Here is a 23566-nt window from a genome sequence, read left to right as displayed (position 1 = left end):
TACGTAACGTTCCAGAAACAATTACAAAATAAATTTCTATTCACTTGAAATAAAGTGGAAGCAAAACAAATTCAGATTTCAGATATATTACAAATAGACTGCTTTTTTCTTTTTTTTTTCCTGAACATTGGTTGGCAAATTCCACATAGTGACAAGCTATCTGTGTCTACATATATTTGTAAGGTTCGGACTTGTCAAGCCTTGTCATCCTTAAATTCACTGAAATATGTCTTTTTATGGACTGAAAATAGGAACAGAATTACCATTAACTATTGTCATAGGTCTGTGCTAGTATAAACAATTCCTTTCTGCATTTCCATAAAACCCACAGCCCCAGACATCATCATCCAGAATTGAATATCCACATAGAAATAATATTTTTCTATATGTCCTATTCCCACTGCAACTTATAGCATGATACATAGGTAAACAAAGGTCTAGATATAGTTGTCTTCTGGAATCAGGGATGTGCAAAGGAAACATCCTTTTCCTTCTTGTTAGAAAAAAGAAAAAGCCTTAATGCTTCCCACCTTGGCTAGATGGACAGCATCATCATCTAAGTGAATGTAATAAATTAATCCTTTATTCATCTCTTGTGAGAGAAAGCCTCTCCAGCCATTCTTATGAGATGATTGTGTGCATCTTTAATCATATGCTTATGTGCTTTGCTGTGTGAGAAAGGAAGTCACTGCTATTTGATGCTAGAGACACAGGGAATTCCACATGAAAGGGGAAGAGGTTTCTGGGCTCCATTTAAAAGCACTCACTTTCAGCCTTGAATATTTTGGTAGAAGCAGTTGGGCTAGGACTTCCAGTGCAGAGAAGACTCTGACCAGGAGTCTTGGGGAAGGCATGAAATCATGCAAAGCAGGAGGATGTACATCTCAGGTATGATTATTTGAGAAGTGCCTTACAGTCAGTTTTCCTGTTGGCTAAATTAGTGAAGCTGATGTGAAGCTAGATGTTGGGGAAGCAGTTTTTAAATTAGCTGTAAATTTCTACGAACCTTTGATTTCTGTCAAATGGTTAGACAAGTAAACTGTCAGAATACAAATATTTAGGTGTCTCAGGGAATCTGTCTCAGGGAGTACAGCTTCAATTCACTAGCAGAGCTGTGCTACATCATATGATGCCCACAACTGACTGGTGCGGCAGAGCTGGAGGGATGTGATGGGTCTAGGTGCTCAAAGCATTGATCTGGATCTGTCACTATCTCCTGCATGGGCTCCTCTCCACCGGGCACAGTTCCTGCCAGGAGCCTGCTCCAGCGTGGGCTCTCCATGGGCTGTAGCTTCCTTAGGGCACATCCACATTCTCTGGCATGAGATGATTGATGGGCTCGACTTTGGCCAGCAGCATGTCCATCTTGGAACCAGCTGGAACTGGCTCTGTCTGACATGGGGGCAGCTTCTAGTATCTTCTCACAAAAGCCATCCTATAGCCCCACCAGCCCTGGCCTGGCTACCAAAACCTTGCCACGTAAACCTAATACAAGGCTCCTGACTACTGACAATATTTTCTTGCCTCCTGCAGCACATTGTTTCTGAAGCTGTATTTTCTCTGGGCAAGCTCAGCTGATCTCCAGAAGAAGGAATTCTCCCTTTCATTTAAGAAGTGTCATCTAATCGAGTCTTCTTAGAGAAATGAAACATAATTACGAACAGAAATAAAATAAAGCAAGACAGAAATATCCCAGTCACCGAACACTAAAGCCTTGGCTTCTGATTCCTATATATCTTGATAACTCCTGAAGAAAACTTCATCTGAGCTATTAGAAACAGAAATAAAAAAGCTGGTAGAAAGTGCCAGGGAGAAAGACTTCTAAATGAATAGCATTAGATGAACTTTATTTGAATGCTTTAAAAAAAACCCAAAGAAACAAAAAGGTATGTTTACATTTGAACACTGTGATGTTGGCAAAGCAAAGATCCAGTTCATAGGCTGAGGAAATCCACTCTGCAGATGGCAAAGGCAAACCCTTAGTCTCTGTTCATACTCTAGCAGCTGGTATCCTAAGTTTTGTATCCCTCATTGGTCTCGCTTCCTTTCATTTAACACCCAGACTGTTATTTATTTTCCCTTTTAACAAATGGTGCTTTTGTTCATTTCCTTCCTTCAAGCAGCCCTTTCAGTAATCTTTGTTCCTGGACTGAGGACCAAGTTGCTGAATCATCTTTGACATAAAACACAGTGAGGGTAATATATGCAAAGCAAAGACTACTGAGTAGAGTATGATAGTGCAAATCTACTTGCATTTATTCCTGAGAGGAAAATGCAGCTTGTCACTCTCATGAGACGCAGCAGAGCACAGTCAGAGGGATCGTACCAGGAACTGCACCACAAATAAATGGATACCATAAACTTACTCACTGTGGTCCTTTGTGAGCACAGTCAGAATTGGAGGGTGGATGTTCTCTTTTCAATACCTCATGTTAACTCTTGGAAAAGGGAGCAGCTGCTTCTCACACTGCAGAGCAGCCTGGTGACAGTGCATGGGAACAGATGGCAGAGCAAGTGCCTCTTTCTTTGCATTTAGGCAGTTCCCTTCTCTCCTCCTGCTTCTCACAAACAGCCTCAGTGAATTTTCTTCATGATATAAAGATACTAAACCTTTTCTTTTCACTCCAAGGGACAATCAACCTTGGTCTTTGAGGAGTAAAAAGAATAAAGACGGGAAAATCTAAAGTGCTAATTTTTCTTCCCCCTACCCCTCTTCTTTTGCATGTCGGTCAACTGAAAAAAAAAAGATGAGCTTTAAGATTTTTTTTCTGTTGCTGTGGGTTGATAGACAGACAATCTTAACAGCATTTTATATTTGCTTTATTGTACAGAGAAGCAATGGGATAATAGAAGTCAAACTAGGGAAAAATGAGCGTAGCCATTCCTTGACTTCTGCATCAATGCCAGAGGTTTTTCCTTCTGTATTAATAATTTGAAAACATAAATACTTAGTTTATAGATATAAATATGGATAGTTTATATAGATACAAGCAAAACTTCTGCACAGCCTATATTACCTAGTGACTATTGTCTGTCTGTTAAATCTTGCTAGATGTGGAAACAACCTATTAATAAGAAACAGATTTCAGCTATTGCATAATTTCCCTGTGATTTAGATGCACAAATCAAGTGATTGCAAATTGTGCAATGATTCACACCTTCCAAGAATACAAATTAATTTGGAGGTCATATGGGCACTTTTAAACTCACTGTTACAGTGAACTCCACTGGGACCAAATTAACATGGCTAGGTGCTCTGCTCTTTTGTGAGAGGAGTCCACCCAACCGTTCAGAGTTTGCTGCTGACAGGGGCGCCTGGAGCAACTGGACTTGGATGGGAGATGCTGGTGGTAGGTCAGCACGCCGAGACTGATTCATTCAGACTGTCTGCAGGCCCACTTAGTGCCACTGAGTAGGCTGCACTCTCTTTACCTTTGCAGTCGAGACGCATGCATTTTTTAAAAGGCAATTTCAGATTCTGATGTAACTGGGACTTTGGGACTCTGTAGACTCTGTAATGCCTAGGCTTTGATCCGTGCTTGCTTTCAGGCCTCTATTCCTGTGACTATAGTTGATCCTTTAACTCCTACTGTCCCACATTTGGAAAGATTCAAACAGCAACTTAATGCATAACCCAAAATCCAAATACATACTGAAGCAAAGCAGAGGGTTATTTATTTCTGCATCTGGTAAATATTCAGTTTCCTGAAAAGAAAAATCTTAATTGCAACTCCAATATACCATGTGTTAATTGAATATAGATATTTTTCAATGTTCTAAATGATGAGAATATGAGCTAGATATTTGCATAGAAAAGCACTTGAACGTATTTGTTGATTAAATAGTCCTACAAGTGAAGTCTTGTCTCTTTATTTCAAGGTCTTTAGAAATAATTTCCTAATCATCTCCTCTTGTAAACAAGCATTCTTATGTATTCCATTGATAGGTGTTCTCTATTGCTGCAGATGAAACTGAAGAGACTGGACCCTGGGAGACAGTTTTTGTTATGTGCTAGTCTCTTCAGGGCTTTGTAGAATGCCACTTTGAAAACATAACGTGATGGAAATTGGTGAGATGTGCTCTCTCATGCAATAGAGTTTACATAAACATCAAAATGTTGGTTCTGGTTGATATAGCCAGTAACTTCTATGAGCATTGTCCTCAAACTGCTATTCTTTGAGTGAGGGAAAGCACAAAATATTTTGCCTGTGTGCTCTGTGTTGTGAAATCATATAAAGTTTTTAACTCGGTTGTACATTACTTAACTTGACACTGAAGCGGTAAAAACAAAATCACAGCAAAAAACCTCAGGCCACAAGGCCAAAAGAGATGATATGGCAAGTACCAACAAAATGTTATGGCTCTACTTCTGTTCATGCAGCATACAGATAAGTTGGGTGGGTTTCATTTGTTTATTTTTTTTTTTTTTGAGGGCGGTTGTTGTCGTTTGGTTTTGGTTTTGGTTTTTTTTTTTTTTAAGTAGGAATGATTTTTACATGTCAAAATAAGCCATAGTCTTTAGCTTAGTGAATTTGCAGTCCAGAGGCTTTTTATACAGATGGAATTGCACAGGAAATCCCAATGGCTTTCACAGAAAGTATACAGAGTCTGGATCGAAGTAAATAGATAAAGTAACTATAGATGTTTTCTGAAAAGCTGAAAAGCTATCAGATCTGTATTCTTCTGTAACTTGTTCCTGAAAGGGTGAGTAGTACAACTTCTGATGCAGGCTAAAGCTCTGTGAACTTTTGGGCAACTTCACTGCCTTCTTGGACTCTGGATTATATTAAAGAACAGAAATAATTACACTGAGGGGCCTGTCCTGCATTCCTAACATAAGCAAAATGCTTATTGGATTTGCAGTGTAGGTCTGTCTTTTGTTTAGGAAAAGCTTTGAAGCCTGTTGAACAAGGACCAAGTCAAGATCTTTGAGTGAGACCCAAGTGGGGTTTTGCATAAATAAGAAATATACTCCATATACATGGAGCATAATTATTTACATTTGTTCTATGGATTCTTTGTAATCTGCATTCCTTTGACATGTACAGATTTCATAAATGTGAACTGACTCTTGAGATGGCAAGAAATACAGCACTTCATACACAGAAGTTGCTTCGTATATATGAAATATTAGTGACAGGCTTGATAGTGTGTATATTCATCACTGTCCTCTGCTGGTTGAATTAAGAACTGTGCAGCTCTATGCTGAGTAGCACTGGGCAAACAGGAAAAAACTTCTGTGCCATTTATTCAAATTTGAAAATGAGCCCTGAGTCAACCATGCTCGTGGCTGTTTTGCATTCATTCTCCCAAAATGTTAAAATTAAAGTTTTTTTTTTTCTTTTAAAATCAGCTGTCAGGTTTATAAGAGTGAGATAATATATTTTTCTAAGCTAGTTGATAGAGTTAAAAAAACAGACAAGACTTCAGGCACAGAAGTGTATATCATGTGTGACAAGGAAGTCAAAACATGCAAGCAAAGCAAATGTTAAAAACAGGTAACTTGAGTTTAACCTAATTGCTAATTGACCGATTGTCGGAGAAAAGAGAGAGCTGATAGCTTCAGGTAAACAGGGCTGCAGTGGTAGACACGCAAGGTTCCAGCTGCCTGTGAAACTGAGATAGAGTCTCTGTAGCTCCCAAATTGCACTATTTAAACCTGGCTTTTTACGGCTTAGATTGATATACGGTGCTTTTGGGGCATTATGCTTTGATTTAGTTTTGGTTGTCTGGTTCATTTGTTCTGTGTTAGCCAACAGGAATACACGCAAGTATTTCCCTTATAATGCTTTCCTGTAATGAATGTTAGTGTACCTGTTGCTATATAATAATTGTATTAATTATAGCAGGTGATAAAGGCTTTTCATTCATTGCACTATAAGCATATTATAATGTTCAGTGTCTTGCCGGAAAGATTTTTTTTTTTATAGAGATTATGCTTGAAGAGAAAAAAAAATATAGCATTTTCCTTCTCCACTGATCAGTTCCAAGAGCTTCTGTATCTGAAGAAGCTGGGCTTGTAGCCCTAGCAGAGAAGTAAAAAGGGAAACCAGCCTTTTTCTTTAGCATGGGAGCACAAAGTTGGTTTATCACAGCAGTTTTTGCTCTAATTGTGTTCACAAAGGCTGTATATGTAAGCAGCAGCATTTGGAAAAATGGCTGCTTAGAGTCATAAATCTCCCCTGAGATCTCGCTGTGGTGATACACCTTTGATTTATTTCCTAATACAATAAAATATCGTGTGCTGTAATACTGTCTCAAGTCCAAGCAGCTTCCTACTTTATTTTATTTTATTTTCCAGAGTGGAGGGCAGAGGACAGGAAGAAATATAGCTGGGAAGAATGTTGTTTCAGAAATGTAATTCTGATTATCTGACACTTTCACATTCCAGTGGCAGAGCTGGAGCTAGTTGAGGACCACTGGCAAGGGAGGGTAGGAGCATCAGAGCCACCCAGCCTGGCATAGGGCATCCTGCAGCTGAGCTGCTTCAACGTGGCAAAATGGAGGCGCGTCTTCATAGCAGTGTGCAGAAACCTCAGCGAAGAAGCAGTCTGGTTCTCATGGTAACCAGGATTTCCATATACTGCAGCAGCACACATAGTCTGACATCACTTTGCTGCAGGGAGGATTTCTGTGCATACACAAGGACTAAATTAAGCCCTTTGTAAATGGAGAATGCGTGTCCATTTTTTGTGTCTGTATGTGTATGGCTTTCCCTGTGTGAAAGGGAGAGGAAAAGTGAGAGAAAAGAGGATGCAAAATTTTATTTCTCTAAGTAGAAATAGAAATAACCCTGACACAACCAGCTTCTCATTTTTAGTGTGCATCCTGTTTTTAAGCCATTCTATCTTGCACAGCAGGGAGGAAATAGGGATGCTAGTAGCTTCTTGAAGTCTAAGAAATTTTTCTTTGCTAAGCAGAACATAGTGAAATGGATTTACTGAATGTTAGGTGATAGTTTTTGCCGCAACATCATATTTTTGGATTTTAGCAGGGAGAGACTGTAATGAAGATGTGATATTCATCATGCATGATACAGTGACATCTGGTGTAAGATGTGCTGTGCTGTGTGCTGCAGTTCCCAGCTAAGAAGATAATCCATGTGTTTTGGTGTTATGAGACTGACGTGGAGCCCAGTGAGAGGTCTCCTTGCCCTTCATTTAAGATGAGTCACATTTATTGTAATATCTTCCAGGGCCCCATGTTATTCAATTCTGTATATGTATTCTGTCCTGGGGAATTATAATACAAGAGGACCTGACATGAAATCTCTATTGTTCTGTTAAGGAGATTGGAGTTCCCCGAGTGTGAATGGTCTACAGTTGCTTGTAGATAATTTATAATAGACATGTATATGGATGTAAAAAAGCTTAAAATTGGATGGAGCTTGAAGGCATTAGCAAACTGAAGGATCTTTTTTTTTTTTTTTTTTTTGCAATAACACCATCTCTGAACTGAAAACACTTCTCATACAACTATTTTGGCTTTTATTGATCTAAATAATTTTGAACCTTTCCACTTGCAAAGCTTTAGTATGGGCTTGTGTGAACTCTGATATATGGAGATCTTGCAGGGCTAAGGCAGATACCAGTTATTACAATGTAAAGCTGCAGTTCTTTCCTTTTCCTCATTACAAACTCTTATCTTTCTAAATTAAGTTCTGTGGAGCTCTGCATAGGTGTGGTATCCACACCACCATCTCAACTGCATGATAAAAAGGCCTCCATTTTCTTTGATTTTTGAGCAGGGATTTACTTCACAATTTTGTGTTTTGTGAAGCACCAAATATATTCCCAGATGATCACAAATTAAGTGACAACATTAAATAAACATCAGTGTATTTCTTGTGAATCTGGTGTACTGTTAAGCGATACAGACCTTTCAAGAAATTGCTGCTTTTGCATGTTGTAATCAGCAGATACCACTCTTTTTCAAATTATGGTTCCCTTCCTTCTCCTTTGTTATGAATCACAATTGTATTATGTTACTGTACTAGAAGTTAAATGTGAGACATATAATCACACATCTAATGATAAATGTCCTTTCCCGGTCACTTACATGTGGAGAGGAAAATAAAGAGAAGAGGTAAAAATGAGGAGAAATAAAAGCCAGACCTTGGTATTTTAACTGCTATATCCTCCAATGAATTGGGTTTTTTGCTGGCAGCTTCTGACAAATGTGGATAACAAAACTGGTGGTTATGTAATGCCCTGAGAGGAAAGAGAGCCTGCCTTGAACTGACAACAGCCTTGACAGCTTGGATGTAGAAGCTAGAAATATCTTGTCAGAAATACCATCTTTAACATTGCAGAACCCTACTGTAGTCCTTCACTCGAGGAAGGAAAGGCAGGCGGCACCTTTGTGTGTGGCTGTACTGTCACAGTGCAGGGCCACTGACAACGGTTAATGACAAATAATACTAGGGCTCTGCTTTGATATCAGGAGATGCTGTGTGCTCATTGTCCCATCTGAACCCCAGAGGGAGCTGATTTTTCTGGACTTCACGTTGGAATATGGTGCAACCACTGTGACAAAGAAATCAAAGGGATAGCTTCTTTAAGAAGCCTATTTGTGTTTCTTGGCACCAGAATTCTTTTGCTTCCTTTTTTTCCAAGTAGATCCAGAAGTGCATTCATAATTAATTATAATTTTCTATTTGATTCTATAACTATAATGGAAAATATTTATCACACAAGTAGAAGGAAAACTGCCTAGGTTGACTGTGACACAAGTGAGGTAATACATCTCTCTCTACCCTTCCCCATATGATTTTTAATTAGTATGGGCCATTTTTTTTTTAGTATTTTTCATTTATCCATATGTAATAATACAGTATAAAGATGCATTTTATTTGTTCTAGTGTAATCCTAAATGAATTTATAGGTCACACATAGAATATTGAGAGATGTGCAGAATCTGCAGGCATCAGCAATAACCCGTAGCTGGCCTTATCCTGTGAACATGGTGGACAGATGTGCTGTCTAAAAACAGCTAGAGAGAGAGAGAGCAAGAGAGAAACAGCTGGAAAAGAGATTTAAAACAAAAGAGAAGGTCTTATTACTTCATTAAAAGAGGAAATGTGTGAGAAAGAATCATCAAAATGCTACCCTTCTGTGTTTTGTATTTCTTATGTGCTTAAACAGCCCAGATTGACCAAAGCCCTTGGCTGGAGGCACCACCCAGTCCCTGACATCCTCTCTGACACATTGGAGCATCCAGGTAATGCATCCGTAATGGTTTTGCAAAAGCAGACCATACAGGCTGTGCCACATGTGTGCTTCATTGTGCTTTTTACAAACTAGTATTGGGATTTTGCACGCCTGGAGCAAACAATCCCATTTAGGCACATCCTGATAACTTATGTGCTTGCCCTCTTTAGGCACCATGGGCCTCTGCAGGTTCCCCTTTGCACAGCCAAGAACAAGAGTAAAGGAGAGATCTCCAGCTCTGGGAGACCGAGAGAGAAAAAAAATATAAAAAATATCCAACATGTGCAGTGCCTGTGACAGTGGGCCTGTGGTCATGACAGGCAGAACATCAGCCCGCCAAGGACTTTTACTAGTCAAGGCCACGTCACTGGTCTGGCTATGAATACCGTCAAACAGCAGACCAAGGGTCAGCCCATCAGCTGCTTTCGTGATACTACTTGCTTTTCTGCTGCAGGCATGGTGGACATGGGGGAGCAGGGGGAAGGTGGTAGAGATAATGTTAAGCCTGGGAAGAGGGAGGGGGGGGAGGTTGTCTTGTTCTCTGTCTCATTATCCTGCTGTTTTTAGTAATAAATGAATAGTTTTCCCCAAGTTGAGTCTGTTTTGCCTGTAACGGTAACTTTAAGGATTTCTCCCTGCTCTTATCTCAAACCTGGAGCCTTTTTTTTCCTTATATTATCTCTCCCTATTCTCTGGGAGGGTGGGGGAAGTGAGAGAGAGACTGAGTAGTCTGGTCCCAATCGGGGCTAAACTACGACAGCCACAAGCAAAATTGTATACCTGAAGTATTTATGTTTCTCTGTATAAAATAATTACTTGTATTTAATGCAAATGTAATAAAAATTATATTTAAAATGTCATGCAAATATAATGCATGAACTATATATATAAGTGTCTGTATACATATATATATAACAATATATAAAATTAAGAGCTACACAAAGTATACTTGCCTGTTATCAAAAGAGTTTTGGTCTACTCTTTGGCAATACAGTTCCATTATTTAAGTCTCTGGCTCTTTCTCGCAACACTCAAGGAAAAACTAGTTCTTGTCCTCTATTTACATTTTAGATTTTTTTTTTATTTCCTGCCTTGTTATAAATCAGGATGATAAATCTAAAAGCTTCTGCATACCAAAAATCTCAGTGTCTCTCTAGTGAAATTTAGAGAGGCTTAACTGCTTGGTTTAGTTTTCAATAGTTTTTTAGTCTGGCTTAAACTTTGAAACATCTCCTTCACAAATAAAAAATAGGAATTTTCATTACGTAATTTTTTTTTTTTTCACTAACAGATAATCTCATAGCTGAGCTCTGGTTAAAGTCAACACCCTGACTAGCTGTGTAAGATAGAGCAATCAGGCGAAAGCTCTGGGATCAACACTGTCTTAGTAAAGAAAACGGCATTTTAAGTGTCTTGATAGGGGTATGCCTTAAATCTGCTGGGAGCAGCATACGCTGTATTGTCTCAAATCTTTCAGAAACTCTTCTTTAGGTGATGTAGGCATTAAGGATATGGCAGTGGTTTCACTGCCTCTGTACTCTTTCTCTCCTCTTTGCAGATGAAATGACAGCTAATTGTCTAAATTTACGTATCTTTAATGAGTGTTATGGTAGATTATTTCGTTCTCCCGAATAAGCCATTTCAATGGTTCTCCTTCACTGTATTTTTCTGAGGGAACAGGAAAAGCTATTAGGTGATCTTCCACCCTTGCTCTCATAACGACTTGAGCTGTTTGATTTAAAATTTGATCGCAGCCATGGTCTTGTGCTATTAAGCTTAGCCAGGAGTTTGCTCTGCAGGTTTGCTTACATTTATTCCAGGATGAGTTCTGCTCTGAGCTGTGTTCATCTGTTCCCTGCCCCTGGAGATTCTGTTTTATTTTGCAGCTGTAGTTTTTATTTTATTATAACCGGTTATCAGAGTTCTAGTACTACACTGGGTAGTCTGCCCTGTAAAAACATTCTCCTCCTCATTCTGTTATTTTCTTATCAGGTCTCTGACTTTCTTGATTGTTTTTGTTGTTTGGATAATGTTTGTTATATCCTACAGTCCAAGGCACTATGATGAGCATAATACTTCAAGTGCAACTTTTACCTAGCAAATACACTAAAGAATAGGAGCAAAATGAAAAATGAAACAGTTTTGCCTCAGAAGGAAATAACCTGTCTGGCAACAAATACTCAGGAGCATTCAGAAATATCTCTTAAGTGGGGTTTCCTGGAATGCTTGGTCAGATGACTTATGGATTTGTTCAGTGTTATTGTATTTATTTAGAAAATTTAAGGAAATTGGGTTTGAAACAGATAGAAGCATGATACTCTTCAAAATTTTCTTTGAATGACCAGACAAGGACTGAAAAAGAACTTATTAAACTTCAGGACCACTGGAAGGAAGTGATTTTCAGAGGTGCTGAACAGGTGTGCTGACTATGTTGAGCATCATGTGTAGGATTATGTAACTATAGGGCCAGAACCATTTCAAGTGTAGCAATTTGATTTTTTTTTAACCTTTTTCACCAAGCTGGAATTTATATCATTACAGAGGACATAACCACAGCCACTCTCAGCTCTGCATTCCTGAGCATTTTGAATTCTTGCTCTAGCCTCTTCTCTGGACCAGTAACCACTCACGCCTTTGAATAATTTTCCTAGGATTTTGGAATAGCTGTCCCTAAGGGCTGAAGCCTCAGAAACTACAATATGCAATTCATCTACAGTTTTTCAGTGGTTGTACACAACTTCCCACAGTAGTTTTCAGATTAATTTTTCAAGGGAAGGAGTTGCATATTGTGTCAGAAGAGAACAGAAAGCAGCCAAATTCCCACTCACAATGCAGCTGATCAATGTCCAGTGCAACAAATCCTGATCTGTCATGGGCACTAACCCTCAGTGATTATCAAATTAATCCAATGCAGCTAAAAGCCCAGAAAAATAAGATTATGAAATCAGCAACCAGCATGAGACTAAGTATTACAGTGATTATTGCAGGAATTGATATTCAGTTTTTACAGTTATTTATTATATATTACTCCAGAACAACATAAAATCACCATGAAACTTTGAAACAGTTTATGAATTACACAAATGTGAGATCACAACATCTATTTTCACTCTGTTTATTTGTTTGTTTTATGTATATAAAGCAATGAAAATATTACGGGTGTATTAATCTCAGTATTTATTTAGAAATCTGGTTACAATGAATTTTGGGGATGCTTGCAAACATTATGTACAATTTTGTACCTAGAAAATCAAGACAAGAGCTAATGTTTTTCTGATTGAGATTCAAAGACTGCAAGCACCTGAGCTAACAGGGTTGCTTATATTATTTTAATTAATTTCCTTGTCAGTGAAGAAACAATGTCTTAATCTTCGGAGTCAGTTACCAGTACAGAGAAATCTAGTTCATATAATTACATTTGAGATGTCTTGTGTGAAGTCACACAAGAATCCCCTTCTATATATTTTTCCTAGATTAAGTTTTTCCAGAAGAATTTTTTTTTTTTTTTTTTGCTAACTGTACTCTTGGCATTCTGAATAAGGGAGCAAACAAACTGTTCTGTAAACTGCAAGTACTTAAGTCTATGAAATCCTACATCAAAGCCTTAATTGGCTTCTGTGTTATTTCTTAGCTGTCTGCATATTGCAATTGGTGTTCACACTTCAATAAACATTATTATATAGGTAGTGATTCAGTGAAATACCCATACAATACATTATAGAAATCAAATAAGCACACATGAATTTAACTGTCAATTTAAAATGTATAAATACACTTTTCTGAAACCTGCAACTGAAGGTGAGCACAATTTAGAAGGCTGTCTGAAAAACTGACTTTACCCTCTTTTACAGTTACTCTGTAAGAATAAGAATATGAACAGGATAGTCTCTTTCATTGGAAAATTTGACATAAAAGACATTTTCTATGTATAGAAATATACAGGATAGAGGGTATAGTAAATTTGAGAATTCAGTTCAAATGTTGCTATTTAGTGAAAACTTCTGCTTTGTCATATAATAATTTCCTGCTGCCAAAGTCTTTTTTTTTTTTTAAGTCTAATATATAATGTTAACCATAGACTTGCATGGGAAGTTAAATTGCCTTTGAACATAATATTTTTATGTTTAGTGAAAACACTAGTAGAGTTCAACTGCTTGAGGAGATGTGTACATCATGTATAGACAGTAGGAAAGAAACTTTGAATCACAGACATCGATGTTAAATGGTAGACATTTATGATGATTCTGTAAATTATAAGAAGTTATGGGATAAATAGTATGGTAAAATTATTGTCTGTGGTATTTCTATTAGAAAAAAAGATATACAAACTTTGTTTAATTAAAATTACTTCTAACAGAAACTGAGTCAGACGCCTGTAAGAAACAAGGATGCTTGCAAATTGTAGTTTCAGAGCTTTATATGAATGACAGGCTTTGCCTCAGTCCCTGGGAAAGTGACAGAAAAAATAATTTTGGAAGCCATTTCCAAAATATTAAGGACAAGAAGGTGATTATGAGTAGTCAGCATGGATTTACTAAAGAGAAATCATATCTGAACAAACTGATGGCCTTCTACAATGAAATGGGTGGCTCAGTGAATGAGGACAGAGCAGTGGGTATGGTTTATCTTGATTTCAGGAAGGTTTTCACCACTGTCTCCCACAATATCCTCAGTGACAAATCAATTAAGTATGGACTAGATTAAGAAAGAGTGAAGTGGACTGAAGCTGGGTGAACTTTAGGGCTTACAGGGTTGTGATCAGCGACACAAAGTCCAGCTGGAAGCCAGTAAGTGGCAGTGTACTGCCCAGATCGATACTGCAGTCAATACTATTTAATATCTTCATTAATGACCTGGATGAAGGGACAGAGTGTACCCTCTTCAAGTTCATGTATGATATAAAACTGGGAGGAGTGGCTGACACACCAGGGGGTCATACTGCCATTCAGAGAGACCTTGACAGTTTGGAGAAACGGATTGACAGGAACCTCATGAATTTCAAAGGGAAATACCAAGTCCTGCACCTGGGGCTGAATAAACCCCATGCACCTGTGCCTGCTGGGGACTGCGTGGCTTGAAAGCAGGTTTGCAGGTCCTGAAGTTGACCATAAGCTAGCAGTGTGTTCTTGCAGCAAAGCATACCAACAGCATCCTGAAAACAGGCTCTTTTCAGTTGTACCCTGTGACAGTACCAAAGGCAATGAGCACAAACTGAAGCACAGGAGATTCCCTCTGAACATCATCAGGAAACACTGATGATTTCCCAGAGGAGGTTGTGGAGTCTCCAGCCTTGGAAATATCCAAAAACCTGACTTGGACATCAACCTGAACAAACTGCTTTGCTTGGCCCTGCTTTGAGAAAGGTATAGGATTAAATAATCTCCAGAGGTGTCTTTCAAAATCAGCCATTCTGTGATTCTATGATATTACTTTCAATCCTGCCAGCACATGCTGAGTAAGCTTTCCACTCATCTTTTAAAAAAAATCTGATTAGTTTAGTTTATCTTTGAAGAGATATTCCAGACTTTTAACAATGCTTTGGTGCCAGAATCTGTACAAAAAGATTTTACTATGTACACCAACAAAGTTCTTATATCCACAGCTACTCAAAGTAAAACTTCTGTGGCATACGGAAGAAGTTTTTCTAATGTGTCTGGAGGGTCTTGTCTCCATCATACATACTGTGGTAGGTGCTTCTGTCACATCGTGTGTCTACAACCAAATGGCCAAGGCTGCACCGCTGACAAGTTGAGGCCCTACACCCTTAAAGAGAATCAAAAAACAAACAAGCAAACAAACAAAACCAACAAAAAAGTAGAGGTTTTTATGCTTTCCTTTGGATCTCTTCTATAAAGCACTTCACCTAAGTGAAGTGGGCAAAAAAGAACCTATAATCCTACTTGGCCAAGTCTGCCTAAAAAAGTTTATTCTAGAATTAGCTGCTAGAGGTTGTCATCAAACAGCTTACCCAAACCTTGAGCCTTGAAAGTGACAAAACTGTGTGCATACACCTCAGGAGCTGTCCTGTGCCTTACCTACCCCTCCAGATATATTTCAACAAATGTTTTTTCTTCAATCTCGACAGTGTATATTCTGCTTTGGATTCAGGAAACTGAGTGAAAGACTAATAGTACATTGGCAGTATTTATCTAGGAAAGTATACATTTTAAAAATCTTCCATTTTATGATTTTACTGAAAATTAGTAAGAGCAAAATAGGTGCAAATTTTTTCTGTTGGACTTAGAGGTACTTGAAGGTACCTTTCAGACTGTTTAGTAGAAGACATTACGTACAAAGGATAGGACGAAAAAGATGAACTTGTGTACATCTTCATTGGACTTAGGATGATGATGAAAAGATTATTATATGTGCAAGTAGTAAAGAAATAACTTCTAAGATGAATCAGTAGATTAAAATACTTTGAGAAAAAGACGGTTACATTAGTGTCAGAGGCTAGAAACATTGCTGATATTTCCCCTGTGTTCTGCAGCTCATGTTACCCATGGTCTGGCTGCGGATCCTCAGAAGCATCAGGCAAACATCGGGCACTGAAGCTGATGTGGAGTTTGAGCTGTGTGGATTCAGGCTTGCATCCCAGGCATTTAAGTGTATTTAGAGGTCAGACAGCACAGAGTCACAGAGCTGCGTGCTGGTGCCTCAGGACTTGCTGGATGGATAACATGCACAACCGCCTCTGCCCTCCTCTTTCATTTAACAAGGAAACATTTGTATTGATTGTAGAGGATGATGCTTACATTTGGTTGATAAGCAGTGGGAAGCAAGGAGAGCTGGCTGTGAGTCTTATCTGGTCAGATTCATTTCTTGAGAAAAAGCAGCACCTGCAGACTTGTCGATAAGCCCCAAAGCATTGTTCTTCAGGAAATATTGAATTCAGATACTGGCTGCCTGACAAACAGATGTTGCTGTAGGAAAAAGGGCTCACTTGGCATTGTCTTCATTATAGCAAGGGCACCTAGAAACTAGCCCTAAAAAGACAAAAGCATGGCCGACTGTGAGCCAACACCTGGGACATGACTTTAGTCTTCCTCTTGATATGTCCTGTAGCAGATGGTGATTATGGCCAGTAAATAGAGGGGTGAAGTTACAAAGTGTGCTCCTATACTTTTGCAGTCCTACCTAGGGGGGCTCAAGGCTATCCAAGTTACACCTGTGACTATTTCTGGAATTTTGTGGAAGCACATCAGTCCAACAACACAAAATTTTATAAGCTGCACAGTCAGTGCAATGCATACAGGCAGTGTTTGTATTACTTTTCTCCTTTTTGAGACTATTAGCAGTTCCTCTTGTTTAAGTGCTACAAACTAATCCTACAGAAAATCTAACAGCTCATTTATAAGAATTAATCACTATAAAGGAAACAGTCTTTTGTTTAGCCTCTCTCTTCAGAGAGATAATACACTGCACTCATCTAGATGTCTCATGAGAGGCTGTAAGGGTAACATTATCAGCTGCTCTGAAAGACTTTCCAGCCAAGTTTCTACTCTTAACTAACAGGTTTCATCTCTATTCCTTTTTTTGCAAATGCAGAATAAATTGCTCCAGAAGCTATACATGTAGTATGTCACGACACTCTCCTTAGACCATCGACACACGGAATATTTCTCCTCAGCACTGTCCATAGCTGTGGTAGATTACAGAAAGCTAGAACATCTATATGGTTTAGTTGAGCATTATGTTGCCAAAGCAACATAGTATGTGAAGGGCTTATTTGCAAACTGATAGACTAACTCAAGCCCTATCTAAGATCTCAGCAATGTGGTTCATTGTGTGATGTAGGCAAACTCAAAGTATTTCCCAAAATGATAGGGGGCCTCTATCACCTGAGAAAGCAGGTGAAAAAGAAGTGTAAAAATGATTGTGCAGGCAGAGTTGGAACACAATAATTGTGTGGGTGGCTGGGGGAACAGGAGGCAGAAGGGTAACATGGCAGTGTGTGTTTGGGAAAGGAGCTGGAAAAAGATTGGAAAACATTGCCTTTGGTTTTCAGTACTCAACTGGCCATGATGGAGAGAGAAAAGTTTTGAGATTTTGGTCTCCAGGGTTAAACTAACACTATCTGTTTGAACATGTTATCCTTCTGCGGTTGAGAGGGAGAAGATTTCAGTGAAAGAGTTTGCATTAACATGCCTTACTTTGGAAAAAGCTGGCAAAAAGTAGTAAAAGCTGACTGCTACTGTGGCTACTTGTCAGGCAGTAATTTGTTAGTCAGCTTTATTTGATTGCATCTGATTTATGTTCCTTTACCCTTACTACATAGTCAGTCTGCTCTTAGCAGGATTTGTCCTTAAAATGTTCCAAGCATCCATAAAGCCTGATTTAACCATGAGCATAAAAAATGAGTTGTGAGGAACATTTTAGAAATGGAGGAAAGCCAGAATGGTTTTCTGGAATATCTTCTTGATACAGTATGCCAGTAAAAGTCACTGAATCCTGAGAATATATAGAACTTGCTTATTATAGAACAAGATAAATAATGACACACCTAATGTGCTACACTGATGGGATAAAGTGCAAGTGGTTTACAATAAACAAAAGAACCCATTTCAGCTGTGCTTTTTGTCAAAATAATATTTCATAATAACCTGCTAACAATGCTAATGATAGGGTCTTGCTCTTTTGGGGAAAAGGGAATTATTTTTCATTAATTTTCTTTTGAATTAAGCAGCTGTTGTGGTTCTTTCTCTTGGGATACATGTATTAAAATTTGCAAATATTCACTGTAATTTTTACTAATTTAATATGTTTATCCATCAATTGCATTGTGTTTCCTCGTTTTCCCTCATTCCCAAGTCTTAGTCAGTGTTGCTTAAAATTCTGGAGAATACATTTTGTTGTGTGCTTTGTAATTGGGAGTTGGCTGATAAGTCAGTTATTGAGTAATTTTTTTTTTTTTCAGATGTTTAAGTAGAGAAGAAGCCTCAAAGATAACTCTGGGAGAACAACTGAGGAAGACGTACAAAGTCAGAGACTAGACACCCGTGTCTAAACCTCAGCTTGCTGATGTACTGGGTATTATCTTAGCACTTTTCTGTCACTGCTGCTTCACATAGCTAATCTTTGCCTATTCAGGGGTTGTGTCATGATTTAACCCCAGCCAGCAACTATGTACCACACAGCCACTCGCTCACTCCTCCCCTCTGGTGGGATGGGGGAGCGAATCAGAAGAGTAAAGGTGGGAAAACTTATGGGTTGAGGTAAATACAGTTTAATAGGTAAAGCAAAAGTTGCACATACAAGCAAAGCAAAACAAGGAATTCATTCACTACTTCCCATTGGCAGGCAGATGTTCAGTCATCCCCAGCAAAGTAGAGCTCCATCATAAGTAACTGTTACTTGGGAAGAGAAAAACCCTGACTCTGAATGTCCCCCCCTCATTCTTCCTCCAGCTTTATATGCTGAGCATGACATCATATGGTACGGAATATCACTTTGGTCAGTTTGGGTTAACTGTCTCAGCTGTGCGCCCTCCCAACTTCATTTGCACCCCCAGCCTACCTGCTGGTGAGCTAGTGTGAGCGGCAGAAGAGGCTTTGACTCTATGTAAGCACTGCTTAGCAGTAGCTAACACATCCCTGTGTTATCAATGCTCTTTTCAGTACAAATACAAAACACAGCCCCATGCTAGCTACTGTGAAGAAAATTAACTCTATCCCAGCTAAAACCAGTACAGATTGTCAGGGAAAATCTCCTCCTTCTTGTTTACTTCTAAGAAGTGCTTCTGCCCCTAATACGGAGCCACACAGGTAGTTTCTCAACCTCCCTATCCCCCACAGGCACAGACAGGGATGTGCAGTGGTATCAAGCTTTAGGGAGCGCACTAAATCTGTTGGTCCTTCCCTTTTATGTTTACCCAAAGGAGGATCAGGTGGTCTGAGCAGTCCTGTTGACTTCTGTGAACCATCTTCCACAGCAATGTCTGACCTCCAGTGAATAGCCCTGTGTTGCTCTAAAAAGATTTTTTCTAATGGAAGAGCTGAAAGCTCAAAGTTTTCTATAGCTCAGTGTGATAGGCTGAGGGTGGTTAGACCATCAGTTTTGGTAGCAGAACCTGTTACTTATTCATATTTTCTTTCAATTTTTTGCACAGAAGGTGCTTTGTATAATGTAACTGCTATTTGTAACAGATGCCCCACAAAACGTCAGTAGAAATTTGGCAGTGCTTAAGAATAAACTATAATAACTAGCTAATTAACACTTTATTCTTAACAGATAGCATTGTGGCACGTGCAGGAAGTATAATCCATCTGCCATGAGCCTTCCATTACAGATATAACTATAGAGACACATTTACTGTAAAATATTTACAGGTTAAGTCTGTAATATTTGCAAGATTAACTTACAGGTCTTCATAATGCTTACAGCTACTATAAACCTGAGCCCTCTCTGACCTCTGAAACATACAGGTAAGGATTCAAATACTAAAAATGACTGGTTTTATGGCAACATATCTGAACAGGAGTCTCCAGTTCCAGCTCCTGGTCAGAATCACAGGTCCCAGAAGCCTGCTTTTACCTTGTTACAGCTGTGAAATACACTTTTTGATGCATTTTTGAGGGGTAGATTAAGCATTAATAATACAAATTCCTCCTTATTTTTTGTTGTTGACCTTATATGCCAAGGCACTGAGCTTGTCAACTGGCAAACTTACATTGTGAGAAACAGTTCAGGAGTGCTCAGAATTTTCCTTTCTGAATCACTGTCTGCTCCCGTTTGGTTTTGGTTATTTCCTTCTCCACCAATTTCCCTCCCCTCCTCATGCAGTGCTTCTGATTTATTGTTTATGGGTCGCTGCATTGTCTGCTACCCGATTGTGTAATTCTGCCTTCAGCATGGAGAGACACAAGGGAAATGTGTGCACAGTCTCTTCTCTCTTGCTATGTGTGCCTGGTGGGCTAGGAGGGGTCAGACCACTTTTGGGGGCTTTCTATTCCTCGTACTTAGGAACACAACTTCCCTGTGTTTTCTGCTCATTTTGTACATGCATGAAGTGGATATTTGTTATTACGTGGCAAGCTCCCGGGTGAGTCACAGTTCGTTGGCTGCACTGCTTATCTCTTTATTTTGCTGAGCTGGGGAATGTGTTAATACAAATAATAGTTATGTGCTTTACCTTGGCATGGATGCCCTTACTGTGCTAGGGGAGCTATTTTGTGGGGAGGATGAGAGAATACAACTCCCTCCTCCTACCCAAGATTGATGTGGATGGTTTTATTATGCAGGTTCCCCAGGTCCTTGTTCACCTTTATGTGAGCTGTTTAATACTACCAATTAACATTGATAGCATATTATGGGGTTTGTACAATCTGGTTTCGTCCTGCTGTAAGAGAAGGCAATTTTGTGTGAGATGATACTGAAATATCCCCTGATGCAACTGGTCCCCGGGTGGCAGGGTGTGTGGAAGGATTTGGGCAGGTTCCTAAGGCAGTTATCACCTCTTATAACCTGAGACTTTAAACCTGAACAGTCAAGCAACCCTGCCAAACTGATTCACCACCTGATAGAAGGGTGCCTTGCCTACCCCAATGAAAATACCTACCCCAGCAGCTTCTGTCACTGTACAGGGGCCTGGCCTACTGAGAAGCAGTTCAGTACTCTCAGAGGACTATGGTTGAGGCAGGAGCCCAAACAACAGCAACTAGAGTATCTGCCCCAGTAGTGAAAAAGAAACAATGGACAAGGAAAACAATGGATCCATATCATCAATTAGTAAGAAAGGAGGAAGAAGAGGAAAAGTTTGATCAAGAAGCCCATCCTTCAGCAAAGAAACTGGAGAAAGGATTAAGAGAATTCAGACATGAAGCAGAAACTATCAGGTCCCTGTCCTTGTCAGAACTTTGAGACGTGTAAAGATTACAGCCACCACACAGGTGAGTAGATTGCTGCTTGGCTGCTCTGATGCTGGGATAATGGGGCCAACACTCAGCAACTGGAACAGAAATAGAGGGTCTCTGCCTTCGGCCAGGAGGAGAAAAGGGATGACCAGGTATACTGGACTGTGTGGATTCAATGGCCTGGCATATCAGATCCATGGAAGTATAAGGCTTTGGTAGATACTGGTGCACAGTGTACGTTGGTGCCATCAGAATATACCGGCACAGAACCCATCTGTATCTCTGGAGTGGCAGGGCGCTGCCAAGAATTGTCTGTATAAGAGGCTGAGGTGAGCTTAACAGGGGACAAGTGGGCAAAGAACTCCATTGTGACTGACCCAGAGGCCCCTTGCATCCTTGGCATAGCCTGTCTCAGGAGAGGGTGCTTCAAGGACCCAACAGAGTACCAATGAGCTTTTTGTGTAGCCACTGTGAACACAGAGAAGATCAAACAGCTATCTACCCTATGTGGCCTCTCAGAAGATCCCTTTGTTGTGGGATTGCTGCGAGTTGAAGAACAGCAGGTGCCAAGTGCTACCAGAACAGTGCACTGGCAGCAATATCTCATGAATTGAGACTCCCTGGCTCCCATCCATGAGCTGATTCATCAACTGCAGAGCCAAGGAGTGACCAACAAGACTCATTCATCTTATAGTAATCTCACATAGCCAGTGAAAAACTCTGATGGAGGGTGGAGGTTAACAGTAAGGTATCGTGGCCTGAATGAAGTCACGCTGCCACTGAGTGCTGCTGTACCAGACATGTTCAAGTGCCAGTATGAGCTAGAGTCAAAGGCAGCCAAACAGTATGCTACAATTGACCCCCCCAGTGCATTTTTTTTCAATTACTTTGACACCAGAGTGCAGGCCACAGTTTGCTTTCATGTGGACGGATGTGAAATATAGCTGGAATTGATTGCCCCAGGGGTGGAAGCACAGCCCTACCATTTGTCATGGACTTATCCAAACCGCAGTACAAAAGGGTGATGCCCCTGAACATCTACAATACATTGATAACATCGTGTAGGGTAACAAGGCAGAATAAGTGTTTGATAGGGGAAAAAGAGTAATTCAGATTCTTCTGAAAGCTAGTTTTGCTATTAAAAAAATCCAAGGTCAAGGGACCTGCAGAGGAGATTCAGTTCTTGGGAATAAAATGGCAGGACAGATGCTATCATGTGGCTATGGATGTGGTCAACAAGATAGCAACTACATTTGCATCAGCTAATAAGAAGGAAACACAAACTTTCCTCAGCCTTCCAGGATTCTGGAGAATGCGTATTTCAGGTTATAGTTCGCTTGTGAGCCTTCTCTATTGAGTAACACAAGAGAAGAACTATTTTGAGTGGGGTCTTGAGCAACAATAAGCCTTTGAGTGTATCAAACAGGAAATAGCTCTTGGGCTTGTTCGAACAGGACCAGCTCTGCAAAATATACTCTGCACTGCAGCTAGGGAGCGTGGTCTCACCTGGAGCCTCTGGCAGAAAACATCCCAGCAATCCTGGAAGAGATCATGGACTGGCCAGAAGACAGAAATTTTGGAGCATTGCCTAGGGCAGTGGCTCATGGCCAAGAGGCACCACCATATAATGAGTTACCAGAAGATGAAAGATGTTATACTTTGTTTACTGATGGATCTTATTGTGTGGTAAAAACCCATTGAAAGTGGAAAGCTGCTGTGTGGAGTCCCACACAACAAGTCCTTGAAGCTACTGAAAGAGGTCAAGCCACCTTGAAGAAGTGAAAGTCCTAGAAATTACTAAGCAAGAAAAGTGGCTCTATACTGACTCCTGGATGGTGTCTAATATCCTGTAGGGGTGGCTTCAGCAGTGGAAGAAGACCAATTGACAGTGCAGGGATAAACCTATCTTGGCTGCTGCATTGTGGTAGGACATAGCTGTCGGTGTAGAAAACATGGCTCTAAAGGCATGTCATGTAGATGCTCACATGCTGAAAAGCTGAGCCACTGAAAAACACTGAAAAAATGAACAGGTAGACAAGGCTGTTAAAACTGAAGTAGCTCAGGTGGACCTGGACTGGAGTGTTAGGGTGAGCTACTGTAGCTCGATAGGCCCATAAAACATTGGGACATCTAGGGAGAGATGCAATGTACAGATGGGTTCATGATCAAGGGGTCGACCTGACCATGGAGACCATCACACAGGTCACTCATAAATGTGAAACATGCTGAATCAAGTGAGCCACACTAGTAGAATCTACCTGGAATAGAGAGTCGTGGCTGCGTTTTCGAAATGGTGAGGCCTGGCAAATTTAGTATACTGAACCACTGCCATGAACATGCCAAGGCAAGCACTACATACTCACCATAGAATCATAGAATATTTAAGGTTGGAAAAGACCTCCAAAATCATCAAGTCCAACCATCAATCTAACACCACCATGCCTACTAAACTACCATGCCTACTTCCACTATGGTGGAAGCAACGATTGTTTGGCTAGAAACACC

Source organism: Chlamydotis macqueenii, chromosome 2, assembly GCF_036417535.1.
Source record: "Chlamydotis macqueenii isolate bChlMac1 chromosome 2, bChlMac1.mat, whole genome shotgun sequence".
Lineage (NCBI taxonomy): Eukaryota > Metazoa > Chordata > Aves > Otidiformes > Otididae > Chlamydotis > Chlamydotis macqueenii.
Note: the sequence above shows the minus strand (reverse complement) of the source record.